The sequence below is a fragment of the Vulpes lagopus genome, chromosome X, assembly GCF_018345385.1.
Source record: "Vulpes lagopus strain Blue_001 chromosome X, ASM1834538v1, whole genome shotgun sequence".
NCBI lineage: Eukaryota > Metazoa > Chordata > Mammalia > Carnivora > Canidae > Vulpes > Vulpes lagopus.
The window spans coordinates 20316967-20335267 of record NC_054848.1 but is presented as its reverse complement, the minus strand read 5'-3'; the positions used below and the strand labels follow the sequence as shown (position 1 = coordinate 20335267).

The 18301-nt window shown below is 37.8% G+C and overlaps 1 protein-coding gene across 1 annotated transcript in view; it reads right to left on the bottom strand.

Annotated features, from left to right (window-relative positions):
* Positions 1-18301, bottom strand: part of POLA1 (DNA polymerase alpha 1, catalytic subunit) — a 308927-nt gene that overhangs the window by 215804 nt on the left and 74822 nt on the right. The gene's annotated exons all lie outside the window — the stretch shown is intronic.

Genomic DNA, 18301 nt, shown 5'->3' with positions numbered 1-18301 from the left:
GTTTTCCTAAGAGCTTCCATAGATTCACTCTCAACTTCAGAGCCCCTGTTCACTATAGCTTCCATGAGGTCTAAAGTTCTCAAGGTCCAAAAGTTTTCAAGAATCTCTTCCTTCCAGAAAGAAAAGGACTATAGCTTCCCTTGCAGTTCACCGGGATAAGCTATTCTTTTTGGTGTGCTCTGCAAACCCACCTTCTGATCCCTAGAAATAATTTTAATCATCTGCAAAAGAGTGCATAAGAAAGTTTAAATTAATCCTTCATCCTAAATTATGTTGCTTTTCTGCATCAGCAAAGACACATTACCATGCAAAATAATGAGCTTTTTTTTTTTGTCTGATAGAGAATATATTTGGGAGAGAAATGGGAGTTTCTGGCAAAAAATAAAGGCTTCATTACTTCAGCTTTAAATGTAAATTAGGCACTCAGCAGCATGCAAGTTAGGACAATTTTCCTTACACAAGATAAGATGAATTATATTTTATTCCTTAGTTCTTAACAAGAGTCACTTCCTTAGACATACCTAACCCTTAAACAAAGGCTGTTCTTTGTCACAGCTAGGGAAATGTTTTTATTACTGATGTTCTTTAAATATGAATAAAAATCTCTCTTCTATACTCATGTTCATAACGAGCTGCTACTTAGGCAAAGAACATCTAAAATGAACACAGAAATAAAAGGGGGAATATTTGCTTTCTATGTGAACATTACACCTATCACCCCAACTACTAGTGGGAAGGACTTTAAAAAACAACAGCTGTTCTTTGAGGCTCTAATACTGTCCGACTTTGCAAGAAAGTGATAGCTTTCAAAAGTGAAAAAGGCATTAAACACACATCTGATTTTCCAGAATCACACCAACGTAGCAACTACCAGTGTTCTGTGGGGTTTTGCTCTTGTTTTTAAAAGGTGATCACTTCTTTTATATTTAGACTTCCTCCCTCTATCTGGAACTCAGTATCCAAATGTCTGTTCTACAAAGGCCTTGAATAAGACCCTCCAATCCAGTCCTTCAGCATGGCAGTGTCGGTCACCTTCAGTAAATAGGCCTCTCCATTGTATTAAGCATTCAAGAGACCATTCTTACACAAGCAAGGATCAAAGACGTTTCTCTGAGTGTTTTGTCCTAGTTAATCTGAATACATTACAGAATATCACATCTTTAAACCTGAAGTTCCCTGAATCACTCATGACAAAAATATAGTCCTGAGATTTAAGTCTGGAATTTTCCTTTAGTTCTACACAACCTGAATATGTAAGTTCAGAAAGAAGAGAAGGTAAATGAGATATGCTCAACATCTTATTAACTCATAACACTTTATATCCTAATATGTGATACCAAATTTTTAGTATCAGCTTTACACTTGAGAGATTCAATTGTCAAATGCCTTTTCCAGCAAAACTCTCTAATATTTAAAATGAAGAGAGTACAATTGACCTAAATTTTAGCATCATAAAATCTCAACTACGTGAATCATATTAATATTGTTACTTTTCCTTCTTATATGTTGGCTGTACATTTTCAAATTAGTGCAGAATCCTTGAATGTTCCTCTACCAATTTTTCTGTTGCCACTTCAGCAAAAATCCACACAAGGAAAGAGAAACTGGACATTTTTACTGTTACATGAATTTCTACTTGAAGTCCCATTGCTGTTTAGATATAAGACCTGAACACTTAGGAAGCACTAAGAAAATGAAAAGTTTAGTTTTTTTTTTCAGTATACTTAAAATACGTATTTTACATCATATAGACAGGCTGGGGAAATGTATTTAGAAACATCAATCTTACAGGTAAAATATAAACAGTGTCAGAATTATCTGATAGTCTCTCCTTCGCCTCAAAACAAGGAGAAGTTAGATTTCCTAGAACAGCATCATCCAACAGTACTTCCTACAGTGACAGAAATTTTCTATATCTGCACTGTCTCACATGGTAGCCACTGGCCATTTATGGCTACTGAGCATTTGAAACATAGTGTGACTGAGGAATTCAATTTTTTATTTTATTTGGTCTTAAATAATTAACTTAAATAGCCTACTGTGGTTAGTGGCTGCCACGCCTATGGAGGAATTGAAACATGGCTAGTGTGGCCGAGTAACTAAATTTTAATTTTATTTCATTTTAATTAATTAAAATGGACAGTGCAGATCTACAACACTGATAGCTACAAAAGTAAATAAAGCTGTTATTTTTTTTTTAATAAAGCTGTTATTAACTGGAATGTACTTTAAGAAAAAATGGTGTGGAGGCTGAAAAAAGGTAGAAGGTGGCCTTGTATTTTTATTCACCTCAACAAATTAGTAGCAGTAGAGTCAGACACTGAATCTTAGTTTTGCTTTTCATCTCAAATGATCAACTTGGTGTTAAGAACCCTTAGAGGCATAATCTAAAATTTCACAGAATGGCCAAGTTTATCTGTAAAAAGTGGCACTTTGACAGCTCAAAGGGGACAAACATCTTCCCAATTTTCAGGCCAAAAATTTACACAAGGATAGAGTATACGTTACGGTTAACTAGAAAGCAGAAATGATTACCAGCACACATATACATTACATATTCCACATGTAAAATTCAAATTTTCCTAATGCAGGTGAAAAGGCTCTGTAGAACACTGTGAAGCACTACACACACACACACACACACACACACACACACACACACACACACACACAGCACTCCTGCAGCCACTACTACTCTTCTGGCTTTTACCTTCAAGAGGCTTGCGGACTAGCATCTGCCAAGGCCTTGCTGACTGCCCACAGGTTTGGGTGGGGGATGTATGAACAGTCAAGATCACTCCGTTTTTGATTAGTGAAAACATGAGAAGTGATGTAGACAAATGTGGTGATTACTGGGTCTTACTGTTTTTAATTTTAAGGTCAGCAGTGCTTTACCCTAATGATGGGCAGGGGATAAACAGACAATAATTTAAGGAACGATATAAGGCAATCTGGCTCACTACTCCAAGGTTTCATGTCTATTATATGTCAAGTCGTGCCATTCCTCCTTGAAGGCAACTACTTTTCAGGTTTCCTGGACCTTTTACATGGAATTCTAGTATATTCCCTGATTTTTAAAAATCACACATGTATGTTTGGGTTCTAGGATTTTCTAGGTTTAAATTTAGATTTTTCCTACATGGGGATCCCTGGGTGGCGCAGCGGTTTGGCGCCTGCCTTTGGCCCAGGGCACGATCCTGGAGACCCGGGATCGAATCCCACATCGGGCTCCCAGTGCATGGAGCCTGCTTCTCCCTCTGCCTGTGTCTCTGCCTCTCTCTCTCTCTCTCTTTGACTATCATAAATAAATTTAAAAAATTTTTAAAAAAAGAATTTTAGATGTTTCCTACGTTTGTAAATAAATTCATTTAATCTCCATTATGACAGACTAGCATTTCCCATTGAAACAATGTTTTAAGTAGGGATTTATCTTAAGAACAGGCGTATGCCATCAGTTATTTATATGAAAGACAGAAGTGAAATCTATAACCACTTAAACAGAGTAAATCTATATCAGTCGGGGACTACTATAGGGGCTTCACACATCCCTTCAGGACCTGAGTCTAAGGCCCCAAAAAAGGCCACCCTCGGAGGGTAAGACCCACTTACACAATGGATGTGACAACACTGCTGAGATCAACCAAGAGACTATTATATGTGTGCACCTAGACCCAGAATTTGAAAGCCTCCAAAGGTTTCTAAAGGTGATCTAAGTGTAATCTTAGGAAGCATGCCCAGAATGAGCTTGCTGCTTAGTAAAAATTGTATTATAGTTTGGTTTGAAAGAAATTGTATAAGCGAAGGAAAATGGTCAGCACAGAAATAAGCTCCAAGAACCAGACATTGGCAAGCTTTACTACTCAGCATTATTCAGGGGAAACCCAAACAGTCCCTGTGGCAGGTGTATCCTAATCACGGATTATCTAACCAAGTCCTTTTGTTTTGATTCCATTCTCACCAAGCAACCTTGTGATTGTAATTTGGCTTCCCATGTGGCTTGTCTATAAAGAGAAATGCACTAATCTCTCAGTTCAACCTTACCAGTCTAATTAACAGCTGTAGTTCTCATTTCAAATGAACAAACTGGCAGCAAGGCATGTACATGTGAGTCTGACCATCCAGTGTGCTAAAAAGGTCAGATTTCTGAGCCTTTAAGAATAGGAGCTCTTTGTTCACCTTGGAATCTCCTGTGCCTAGAACAGTGCAGGGCTCATGACAGCTGTTCAGTAAATATCAGGCTGGGGTCCAGACACCGATGATTTTTAATGTCTTTCAATTCAAATGGCAATATATATATTAAAATAGCAGAATGTTCAACATAAATGGCCAGAAAACAGTTTGTTAGAAATAAAATATTTAAGGATTATACTAATATGACCTAAGACTATTTATTTGATAAAATAAATAAGCAACTCAAAATGCTTCCTTTTCAGGTCTAAAATATAAGTGTTTTCTTCCATCATTTTCTCTTGAAAAACTTCCTCATAAGCAAAAGCATTCAAAATTATTCAGAAGCTTGACATAGTCCTCAAGAATGCTCACTTTTTAAAATAGCAATGGTTTTTCCTACTGCAACCATTTTGAAAAAAGTTAATATTTCTCCTTTTCACCTTTCCTTAACTCTGTAATTCATTCTAAATATCCACTTGAACTATTCTATATCATATCCAGTAAAGGCAACAATGACTAAAAAGGGTTAAGTTACCTACTTCCATGCTTTACTTTACAGATATCAAAGCAGGTCTTAATTTGCTGTAATGTCACAAAACCAAAAAGCCAGACAGATTCTGCTTCCAGGCCTGGACAAACTTTGCCAGAGAAAATCACCATAACCTCTGGACAATCTAAAAAACAACTACCTGAAGGCACTGGAGAACAGTCAAAAATAGGCCAAATATTGGAGGGAAGTCAGCAAATGGAAAAAAGGAAAGACCCTGAGCAGGCTGCTCATTCCTCCAACTTTATGCCTGTGTGGAGCAGTAGTAGTCTAACTGTCTGAAAGAGGCAGAAGATAGAGTTTAGGGTGACCACAATAGCTGAAAAAAAAAGAATCGACACAAATTACCAATATCAGGAATGACAGAGATGACACCTCTACAAATTCTACAGCTATTATAAATAACCTCATGCCAACAAATGAGACAAATTTCTTGAAAGACACAAACTACCAAAGCTTACATAAGAAGAAATAGATAACCTGAACCGCCCTATATATGTTAAAGAGACAGAATTTGTACTTAAAAAACTTTTATACAAATTAAAGTCAAGGCTTCAGTGGTGTATTAATCCCAACATTTAAGGAAGAAATAGTACCAATTCCACAAAAACTTTCCCAGAAAACTGAAAAACTGAAGAAGGAATACTTCCCAACACAATCTAAAAAGCTAGTAATATCCTGGTCTGACTGAGACTGATGAAGATATTACAAGAGAACTTAAGACTAATATCCCTTGTGAACATAAATGCAAAAATTCTGCAAGTTTCAGCTAATCAAATCCACAAATAAAAGGATAGTGTATCAGGACCAAGTAGAGCTTTCCCCCAAAATGCAGGGCTGATTTAACATTGTTTTTTTTTTTATTTAACATTTGGAAATCAATATATTATTAACTAAAAACCAAAAGAGCAAAACAACCAAAAAAAAACCTTATGACTGTCAATAGACACAGAAAAGACATTTGAAAAAATCTAACATCCATTCCTGATTGAAAACAAAAAACTCTAACCTTGTGTGTCAATTGTACTTCACTTTAAAAAAAAGAGCTCAGGAAAGTAAGAATAGAAAGGCATTTCTTCAACTTGAAAAACAGTATCTAAGAAAACCTATAGTTGACAATATACTTAATTCTATCAGACTGATGCTTTCCCCTAATATCAGGAACAAGATAAGGATTTCCACTCTCACTAATTCTATTCAACATGACATTAGAATAGGCGCTGACAAAGTCACCCTATTTGTAAAACAGAAGTTTAAAAAAAATACCAATTAGGAAAAATGAATATTAATGAGAGAAAAAGCATAATGGAGATACTTAAGAAAATGGGGGAAAAATCAGTATCTCTTTCTAGGGGGTTGGGGCCCTGGGAAAAAAAATCCTGACTAAGCAAATATTGCTAATAACCACAAACACCCATTGTAGGGAAGTGGTGATATGTTGTGGAAGGATCTCAAATTATGTCAGACTGAACCTTATGAAATGACTGATACTCAATTATTTCTGCCCTTAAAAAAAAAAAAGACGGCAATAATATTATATTACAACCATTAACAGCGTGGTTAAGAGCACAGACTCTGATGCCAAACTGCCTAAATTCAAATCCTGGTTTAACTGCTTACTAGTTGTGTGACTTGTGGCAGGTGACATAACTTTGGTTTCCTTATCTATAAAATAGGTATATAGCAAAATTCACCTCATAGGCTTGTTCTCAGGAGTTAATGAGCTTATATATATAAAGTACCTAGAATAGAGCCTGGCACACGGTAGAAGTGATACCAGTGTGAGCTATTACAGCATCAATCCCAGCTCTGGCACACTCTATGAAACTTCGACCTGCTTCCTCAACTGGTAAAGTGGATGGATTGAATTAGACTACCTCAAAAGTCAAGACCCAGTTCTTCAATTCTGGTTTTCTACAATTATGAAAGCAGAGGATAAAAGCCTTATATCATCATACTACACTGACAAAACAGTATCGTCTGCCTAAATGTCTGAGGTCATTCTTCAGTTTCTCCTAGAACTGACTTTAAATTAACCTCAAGGTTAGGGGCACCTAGCTGGCTCAGTTAGGAGAACATGAGACTCTGGATAGTGAGCTCAAGTCCCATGCTGGGTGTAGAGACTACTTAAATGAGTAAGTAAAAACTTAAATAGTTATTAACCTCAAGGTTAGATGTCAGTGTCCAAGCAAATCCTGGCTTGAAATCAATCAGGTAAACCAGTAGTCTCCAGAGCAATGGCTTCCTATCATGTTTTTTTATACCAAACTTTTTTAAGTAGGCACTACACTCAGCGTGGAGTCCAACACAGGGCTTGAACTCATGACCCTGACATCAAGACCTGGGCTGAGATCAAGTTGGATGCTTAACTGACTAAGCCACCCAGGTGGACCCCATAGCAAACTTTTATAGCATCTCCAGTCAACCTAAGAAATTCAACAGAAAAAAAAAAAAAACAGTATTTGCTCAAACCCTACAATGTGCTGTCCATGTAATTACCTTGTATTATTTAAAAAAAAAAAAAAACTAACAAGACCATCTGACCACACTAAAGGTAAATCCTAATAACAAATCAAATCAACTTATTTACTGGCCCTGGAACATCTTTCGTTTTTGTTATTGTTGTTCTTCTTCTTCTTTAAATAATCCTATCTTCCATCTCCAAGACATATACAAACATCAAAATAATGCTTTCCTTATCACCTAGCATTACAAATTCTTATTCACATCAGATAGATGGAAAACTGTTTACAAGACCATATGAAATTATTGTTAATTGTGTATTCTTTCAACCTTGAACTATTAAAGTCAGTCCTATGTTTCACTTCCTTTTTCTATCAGTAGCCAATTGACTGCCTGCCCACACTTTAATTTCTTTTGGCCGATAGAGGCAATTAATGGTTAATAAGAAGCTTAAGTGAATGTCTTATGGAGAAGCAAGCTCGATACTCTCTCCACCTTTAATGATTCCATGAGGGTTAGTCAAAGGAAACAGTACTCTTCCCAAGATTCCAAAAGGCAAATATCCACTTCCCACTGTACTCCAGTTGGTGGTGAACTGCATACCATGCCAGTATCGTCTGGCTGCTTACGTGATGCTTCACCAAACTTCAAATAGATGCTTTTATAAATGACAGTAGGTCTCATGCATAAAACTGTAAATGAGCATTTTAAAAGAGTTCATAGGCAATTTCAGTTTCAAGAAAATCTGAGGCTGTACACACCGGGGAAAAGCTCTTCCATTAATACTGTACAACCTCAACAACTTTACCTGTAGCTACCAGGGTCATTTGGTTGACAATTTTAAAAATATTTTAAGCATACCTATAAAACCAAAATAGAATACTTAGAAAATATTTAGATACATTTAGGTTAACATAAATACTACAGAATTTTAAGTGATATATACATTTTAATCTTTAAAGCCCCAGGTATTTTACATACCTCTGTCCATTGTTACACTCAATTATACATACGTATCTACCAACATTTGTGTTTTACTTTAATCTGGCAAAAATATATTCTCCAAGAAACATAAAATTTTAAGATTAAACACAACATAGTCAAGAAAGGTGGTAGAAACCCCAATGTCCATCAAAGGATGAACAAATAAACAAAATGTGGTGCATACATACATGAGATGGAATGTTATTTATCCTTTAAAGGGACGGAAATCCTGTCACATGCTGTAACACAGATGAACCTTGAGGCCATTATGTCAAAAGAAATAAACCATTCACAAAAAGACAAATATTGGATGACTCCACTTAGATGAGATATCTCAAGAATTCAAATTCACAGAAACAGAGAGTAGAATATGGTTAGCAGGAGCCAGGGAGAGGGGAAATGGGGGAGTTGCTATTCAATGGGTATAGAGTTTCAGCCATGCAAAATGAAAAACTTCTGGAGATATAGCTCACAACAACATGAATATACTTAACACTACTGAGCTGTATGCTTAAAAACAGTATGATAAATTCTATGCATTTTTAACACAATAAAGCATAACACAAACAAGCTTTTAAAAATCCAAAAAATTAAAGACTAAAAAAGTGTATGCCTTGAAAAAATATCTTTACCTAATATTTCTTTTGCATTGTATTGTGCCTTAACAAGAACATATGACACAAACAGAAAGCTGAATGTTACAGTCCTTTCCAAAACAATATAATCTCAGCATCCCAGTAATTTTAGCCCTACATATGGAGGCTAGTTGCTCAGAATGTTTTTGGTGCAACTAAAACTTAACAAGACATTTCCCTGTAACTAAAACTTAACAAGAAACAATATTCATACAGTGAGGAGGCTTACAAAGTTATCTTGGCCAAACCTTTTTGGGTTGTATTTCATCCTTCAGAGTAGTAGCCCACCTTGGCTGAAACCAAATGTAAAAAACAAAGCAGATATAAATTGTACTGTAGGAACATCTGCCTACTATTAGGGCTGGTTTTTACAGTACACCTTGAAGCAGCTTGGGATTCAGCAAAATAGCTGAAAAAAGCTACATCTTGAGCACTGAATCTCAAGAATATCAATCCATCAATAACTAAAATAAAGAATCCTATGAAGTATCAATTCCCAAGGATTACACAAAAGACTTGCCTGTGATTGAAGGAAAAGCAACTTTGGGTTCGAAAGGAATGAAGGAGGAAATGCAGTTTCAGCTTGTCACAGGCCTAGATCACTTTCATTCTCAATTTCAAAAACATACTCTTGCTGGTTAAGTTGTGTTGTCATTTGTTTGTATTTAAATAGTTTCCAGGTGCCCAATTTCCCTATCTCACATTACTGGCTGCCACAATTCTCAACTGCAAATTTATTAAATGTCATAAGCACTTGAGAAAATAAGAAATAATCATGTAAAAATACAGTGAGGATAAACCAAAGCAGTTTCTCCATCAGAAAATGAGGCCTCGCACTCTGTGACAATCGTTCTAGGGAAGTTGTTTTGACAGTCATCAACAGCAAATAGAAATCTGTCCTCAACCTATATTACAGAAAATATTTAAGTACAGTTTTGTAAGCTCCAGACTATCCACAGATCTATAACAAGGCTGAGACAGGCACAAACTACCGTCTTTTTCACATGCTTTGCTACAGTTTGCAGCTTCTCCTGAATAGTTTTTCAGCTCTTACCCAATTTAGGAAAAGAAAGGGAAAAACAAAGCTATATAAATCAGATCCACCCAACTAGGCTGGGGAAAAGATAGAGGAGGGAAGAGAAAACAGCCTTTAAAAAGACTGTGCATGCAATAATTATGTTTTCCTACTTTACCCCCTTCCTTCACCGTGCATTACATTGTCAGCATGAGTCTTCCAGATGACTTTTAAGTGGCAATAAGAGAGTAAGCATTCTGTGAACTGGGTAAAAGGTGGACAAAATAAATAGTCAGCTCAGACTTGCCAAAGACTATGGAACAGCTGAAGTTACTTAATACAAATGATAAAACCTGCTTGGACTACAGACTCAACAACTGCATTATTTTAGTGGTAGAGTCATTTTCTTATATGATGATTCAGTATTTTCTAAATGCTGCAGTGGTGTTCTATGGCAGTTATCAGAATGGTAAGATCCAATCAGCTCTGGCGTGAGAAAGCAGACCCCTGAGTTTTAGATCAGTCCTGATTCGGGTTCATTTGGACCCTATGGACGTCCACTTTTTCATTTACAAAATTAGGCAGTTAGACTAAGGTTCCTTTCAGTATAAATGAGATGGGTCCATGATTTCTTAGTAATCTAAAAAATCATCCATGTATTCCAACTCTATTATCCTCACTTTTACCTTGCAGAGTTCTAGACTATACACATTAACTCGACACAAGGACAGGAGTAAACAGATCTATTCTTCTCTCTGGCTTCATTATTCCAATGGCCTTGAGGCTCTACGTATAATACTACTATTGAAGGCCACAAAGCTGTTGGTTTTATAAATTCCAAAGATTAAAAGAGGCAGCAAAGCCCTCTTAAGGCACCAGGCTTACAGCTCTAACTGAAAATATATGCAATGAGACCCTAGGCCTTGAAAGCATCAGAGTCATCCCCATAAAGTTCACTCCCTGTGTGTCATAACTGCTTCAAATCACTCTGATAATGCATTTGCATGCTCTAGATTCTGGCTGGTAAACCGATACTACTCAAAAGGGGTAAAATTAATATGGCTGCAGAAGAATATCCACTGTAAAATTCTACAGATGCTTTCTCTAAAACATTAACCCACCTGGCACACAGGGCAGCAACCCTTTGGGCCATGCACTGCACAGCATGGACCTCAGTTAACATCTCTATGACACAAGCTACAGACACCCACTGGTAGCAACAGCAAAATGGTGATGCCATGAGTTCTTCACTTCAACTATCGAGCACCAGGCAACAAAACTAAGGACAAATCAGAACATAAAAAACATGAACTGAAGAAGTTTTTCAGGACCCTGACTCCCAGTTTTTCCCAAGGCATTTCCTAATAACAGGTTTTATAAACAGAAAAAAAAAAGAATGCGTTTAAAATTTGAGCAGTAAAAGTTGGTGCTTATCACCTAATACATTAAATAAAAGACATGGAGTGATTACATCTGTTTAAAATCCCACTCTTTATCTAACAAATGAGCAGTTAAACCTCTTGCTTTCAAGATAATACCAAGTTGCATGAAAGAATCCCAAAGCACTTTATACACTACATGTCATTAACTCCCATAAATCCTTGACAAATGTGGCAAAAAGCCAATGCTCCAAATATTATAAATGGGGAGAGTAGCACAAAACAATGACAAGACATGTCAGAAATCATTCGGCAAAGAACTCTAAGAAAGCAAGTTGCCTGGGCTCTCAAATCAGCTTTCTAACTTGATTTGGAAGCTACCTTTAAAGAGCTTATGGGCAAAGGATCAGAGATCATAATGACAGAAAAATCATCTCAGTCCAAGGTATATAAACCCAAAGAGACTGTACAACAGTAGGGGCTCATGACACCTTCCCAGGGAATTAAATACTAATGCTACACTTAGGGGAAACACTAGGGAAATACAGAAGCCCAGAGCCTAGAACTCTTGAGCAAAAGGTACAATCTACCCTCTACCTCTTTGAAAGCTACAATGAAAACACATCCAGCATGCACACAATCTTCTGCTTGGTTTTTCAAACACTTCTGAGATACACTTTGCAAGCAACAATTTTCTTCTGATTTTGTTTACCAAAAAATGTGCCCTGGTTCCAAATACTTGTTCCACTGGCATTGCTGTGGAGGAGGGGGCAGCCTGGGACACCAGGGGAAGCTGTAAGATGGCATCTAGTGGGGGCAATGGGCCACCACCAGGCTGACATACAACAGGTGAAAGAAAGTGAAGCAGGGAGGGCCAGGCTGGGCCGGGATTAACAGCATCAACCCTTCCAAAGATGCACTCACGGGGCCTTACTGCCTGTTTTGTGATAATCCTACATATTCCACTCAGAAACACAGAACCGGCCTACAGTTGGAAGGGACTTTAGAGGTCATCTAGCTTAACCTCTGATTCAAAGAAGGCTTCTCCTTTTCTATTTTATACCTGCATTGGTCTAGAAGTTTGTTTGAATTTTTCCACTACCTGAAAGGGCAACTCCACTGCTTAGTAGAGCTAATCAGCAGAAAAAATTTCTGGAGCTACCCAGGATAAATCTCAACCCTTTCTTTACACAACAGAGCAATACTATAAAACATAAATGTAAGACTTGTCCATTACATTTCATTTGCAGCATGGGCCCATTCTACCCACCTACCAAGTCTCTAAGCCATTGATTCTGTCATTCATTCATGTATTGAAGTGTGTTACCTACCATTTAAGAAAGGAAAAGATGAACAGTACTAAGCAGCTAACCTTTACTGATCCCTTACTAGGGGCCAGGAATTATTCTCGGTGCTTTACACTTAGTAACTCATTTAATCTTCCAAACAAACATGTGAGTTAAGTATTTTGCTGATTTCTGTTTTGGAAATGAAGGAACTGAGGCACAGAGAAGTTAGGTAACTACACAAAGCCACACAGCCAACTCCAGAATAAATGCTCTCAGTACTCTGGCTCCTATGCTGAAAGAGCCCACAGTCTGGCCAGAGAGAACTAACAGCCAGCCCTCTCAACTTCATGACATACCTGCAAATCTGCTAACTGCATGTTCTGTTTTAACCTAAGGCTCTACAAATAATATTCATCAGGACAGGGTCACTGAGCCTCACCACATACCAGAAGTGTCCCTACCAGTTGAAAACAGTCCACTAATAAAACCTCCCTAGGGTACAGCTGTTGGGAAAGTAGAGATTTCCCCAATTCTACATGCATTCAGTTACTGGCTTGATTGGACCATAATGACATTATGAGAGACATTTTCAGGTCCTTTGATAAAATCAAATTATTTATCTTATTTAGTAAAACCTATCAAAAATGGAGGATCAAAACTGGCTTATCCTGTTTCTTCTGTTTTAGAAGTAATAGTAATGTGGTAACATTGTAACAAGATAGGTTCTCCCAGACACTGCTGATGGAAGCATAAAAGAGTACATCTAAGGCAAGCAACTTGGAAACAAGTTATAAGAATTCACACCCTTTAACCCAGAAATTCCAATTCTGACAATTTATTCAAAAGAAATAATCAGAGATGTGGACCAAGATTCATGAAGATGTTTATTACAGGCACTATTTATAATAGTAAAATACTAGAAACAGGTCTTAAAATAGGGCTATGGATAAATAAATGGTGTGACATCTACTTGCTGAAATCATAACAGTAAAAATTCTGTTTCTATAAATATTATAGGGATAGGCTTATGATAGGTTCAATATAAATAGCCAGATACACTACCAAAATTAACTGTAATCTAAATTGTTTTTTAAGTAATATTCTTATGAACATCATCACATAGGGAAAGGTAGAAAGAAATGCCTAAACAGATTGTTAGGTTATGAGTAAATTTTATTTTCCTACATTTTCTAAGAATGCTCCAATGAACATTATATTATCAGAAAAAATGCAACAAAAACTCTTAGAATGAAGCTATGAAATTGTTGATATCCAACTACTTTTGATTTTTAAGATAAGCACTTCCATGTGGTTCCCCCCAATATTAAGCCTAGAAGGAAACACAAAATTAACAATACTACCTGTTCTTGGTGAACCAATACTGATTCTTAGCCCTCACTATAAAATGCTGAAAAACAACTGCAGAGCAATTTTTTCTAGAATTGCACTGTATGGTTTACTAGTCTATAATTTCCTTGAGTTCACCTTTTAGAAAACAGAATCAATGCTGTCTTTGGTCTTCTAGACTGAAACCCTCAAAAAATCCTGACATGGTTAGATACAATTTGCATCCCAAATACAAGAGATATTTTTTGATGACTTTGCTATTTCTTCCCTGAAAAAAGTGCTGCAAGATTCACCAACCTTTCAATGTATGAGGTGCTACAGAATCCCACCATTAGGCCAAGGGCCATGTTCAAGTGCTGCTTTATATTGTATTTATTGGAGAATGAGAGCACATAAAACATTCTGACTCCTCATTGATTCTTGCCACCTTCCCTACTATTCCCATCTTCCCATGATGAAAAAGACCTGAAATCAGTTTGCCCTAGAAAAGGGAGGTAGTCTCCAAGCTGGCAGACTCTGGAACATCTATTATCCAGGATTCCTTAGGGATTATCAATAGTCATTTCTTAATTGTATTATTCTTCATGGAGCACGCAGAAAGGGTGAAACACAGTTTAAGATTACAAGTACTAAAAAAAAAAAAAAAAAAAAAAAAAGATTACAAGTACTGCCAGCATTCTGGGCTGAGATGGAATGCGTCTGGCTGAAAAATGGAATTTATAAAAGAAACTTAAGTTATAAAATTTTTTTTCCCTTATCTAGGGCTGTGATTTACACTTAATGATTTATCTGTAATTTTTGTTATTGTTAATTAAGGTGAGGCAGCTTTTTATCTAACAAAAGTGAATCCCCTTCTATCTCCTTCCCAAAAAATCAATATGAATTAATCACAGGAAAATTTCAAGTTCTGTTGCCCCATGACAAAACGTTTTCAGTGAATGACAGTTACGTGCTACGCTGGAATTAGAAACCCCTCTGCCCTTCAGTCAGAGAAGTGGGTGAGGAAACGTACAGCTGAGGAGCTCAAAATCAAGAAAAGAAAAAGCTGGGGCACCTGGCTGGCTCCATCGGAAGAGCATGTGACTTTTGATCTCAGAGTCTGGAGTGGGAAACCCACACTGGGTCTAGAGATTACTTAAATAAACAAATGGACTTTTAAGAAGTTAATAAAAAGCTTAATGACTGTAGAAATTCAAGATTCTTCATTCGCCAAAACCAAAAAACTTTGTCACCCTCATGAATTTAGACTGCTGGCTAGAAAAGAAAGATTCCCAAGGTTGTGACAACGTTGTACGGTTCCTCTGCTTCAGCGTCAGCACTACAAAAACAGTATCCCATACCTCTCTGGGCAAATCCTGGCAATCAATGACCAAAGAATCCATGGAACTGAGAGTGGGAATGGTTCTGTGGAAGTAGACATTGTTCTCTAACCTCTAGGTAATGTCCTCATTTAAAAAAAAATATCTTAATCATATGGTACTGAATTTCTTTACAGGTCATCATCTTTCCTTTTCCTCCATCACACTGTTGACTCAGAATTTGACCAGAAACCACGGTCTTACCCACTCTTGTATCCTCAGGACTCCATATACTGCACCTGGCACATAGTAGGCCACACAACTGAATTGAATTTGGCCCATCTACAGTTTTAAGAAAGAGCTCTCTATTGAGGTTTAGTAACAAAAAAGCCATCCCAGGCTTTCTAATGGATGGACCACTGGGTATTTTACTTACCAAGCATAAGAAGATAAATACTGTTGGCGTCGGGGTTTCCTGTATTTCAGAAGAGCAGGCCAGCTGTAAGCTGCCATATTCATTTGAGCCACTTATAAGTAAAGAGATCTTGGCAATTTTCTCAATCTCTTTGAGACTTTTTCCCTATTTGTAAAAAGAGATAATATCCCCTACCCGCAGGGTTGCGGGAGATTAAATGAAATAGAGTAAGTACCGTATGTGTATAGCAGGCAGCCAGCCAGCCAGCGCCATTTCCTAGCTCCCCCTTCATCCAACCAGGCTGCCCTTATCAATCATCTCATTGCCATTTTATGTTTTCTGGTATCGCACAGGTCACACCAATGCACTTCAGTCTGAATCTAATAAGCTCTCTTATCTCCTCCACAACCCATTCTCTCCCCACTTCATCAAAGCCTGCCATAAACCACCAACACCAGGAGCTCACAACTTTGGCTTCTTGGGTTTGACAGGTCTTTCCTTCTGCCTTCCCGCACTTAGTTCTTCCAGCGACTGCTTTCAAAAAGAAAACTCTGAGGCTAAGTGGAAGTCGGCAGAGCTCCTGACTCCAGGAGAGCCCTTAGGACCCAAGTTATAGCAGGATTCAATTCAGAAAGTAAGGAACCAAGGTGCCTTGCAAGGAAGCTCTAAGCTTTGTATCACATGAGCATCGAGCACCTCAGCTTCATTTTCTGGAAGACAATCACAGGCAGCAGAATGATAACCCAGAAGCCCATTACCAAACCTGTAAAAAGAAAGGCAACGTGAGCCTGGAAAGCACCAACAGCCAACTTCCATCGACGCAGCCAATGAAGCCCTGTGCCAGCACGCATTTCACTTAAATCCCCCAAACTAATTAGTTCCAAGGAAAGATATCCTAAGAACAAGGAGCAAAAAGCTAAGGGTAATTCAGACACAGACCAAAGAAAGAGCAGCAGGAAAAAGCCTCCCAAATCTGCTAAATCTGCAATATAAAATTAACTGAAAAACCGGAAACCCTCACTGTTACAGAACATGCAGAAAAATTAGAGTGACTCAAATAGGAGACAATATGCAACATTTACAACGGTAGGACTGGGTGGCTTCAGCAAATCAAAGGGAAACACAAGAGGCCTGATACAGGGATAGATGTGTGCTCACTCTCCCTTTTCCATGCAAGAAACAAATTACAACACAGGTTCACTTCATTACACTGCATGTAAGAGAATAAAGCACTGTTTCTGGGCAACAAACACTTCAGGAGCTTAATATTCACTGTGCAGAATCCTAAAAAGTCAGTGAATGTCTTGGAATTTCACCACACAAACTTGCGTCACCACACTCTTTTGTGTCAGACTGTTTCATTATCCTCAAGGCTTAGCATAATTGGAGCCTCGGTCTAAAAATAGGCTATTTTTTTTTCCTATGCAATCTGATTGGTAAATAAAAGTTAGGGGAGTTTTCATCCCCTTCATTTGTTTTCAACAACCGCTAGGTTCTGCTCATCAAGCAAAGATTACTGAATACATTTTTCTGGACCTATTTGTTTATTCTGCTTATGGCAAACACTCTGCGACCTTCGCCATTGTAACAGGCAGTGAACACCACAGACAAGCTACACAAAGACACGCTCCAGAACCATCCCAGTTTCAGCTGTGGCGGATGGCACCACTATTTTTATGCCACAAAACGCACACGATAGAAGGAAGTGTTCCCCCTCATCCTTGTCTTTCCAACTGGACTTCCCCACCCAGTCCCTGTCCTTTAGAATCTCATTCCTAGGGCCACGGTGATTATGATCATTCAAATTCCCTCACGGTTGATGTCACCGGACTGTGGGAATAAAAGGAGCATCCACATGCACAGAACATCTACTGTGGCAACAAATACTAACCAATCCAGAATGGTATCTATTAATTGGCATACAATCTTCCAAATAAAAATGGCTCCAAGCGCTGTGAAGATGTAACACTATTTTCTCCCCTCTCAGGATGCCTGTTGCATACACAAACTCGCAAAAAATACAGGCAATGTACACTGAGGGCCGTTAAGAATGCTCAGACTGCCTGCATTTGAATTATGGTTCTGTCATTCACTAGCCCGGTGACCCTGGGCAAGCTACTGACATCTCCCCACTTCAGTTCTCTCATCTATAAAATGGAGATCAGAGCATAAAAGCCCATGCTAACTTGCCTCACAATCAGGCAAATTCAGATTTAACTCAAGATTGAGGATTGGCCCCAGCCTCCACCCAGCCCCCATTTATAGGAACAGGCTGAAGCTTTTATTGAAGGGGTGGATGAGGAGCAGGCAGGATGTTAGGAAATAACTAGCTCATGACCATTTAGATTTTCTCAGTTCAGTACATTTCTATACATCTAATAAATGAAAACATTTTCTCCTCTGTGCCACCTGCCACACACACACACAGCAACTAGAGAACAAATTGAAAAAGACTTTTTCATAAACTCCATAGTATCATGACTCTTGACATATTACACAAATGGAACAAGTGTTTTTTTTTTTTTCAGTGCAGCTTATATGTCATAGTAGGTTTTTGCTGTTAGGATACAGTGCTTAGGACAGCATCCAGCAAGCATTAAATGTTTAATATATCTTAACTAATATTACTATTATCCCTAATTGAGCTGCGTATCTAATTATGCACTATTTACATACAGAGGGGAAAGTGAGAGCAGATCCTCATTCTCTTTGGAACTTGACAATAACTCACCCAACCTTAGGGCCAGTCACATATGGTT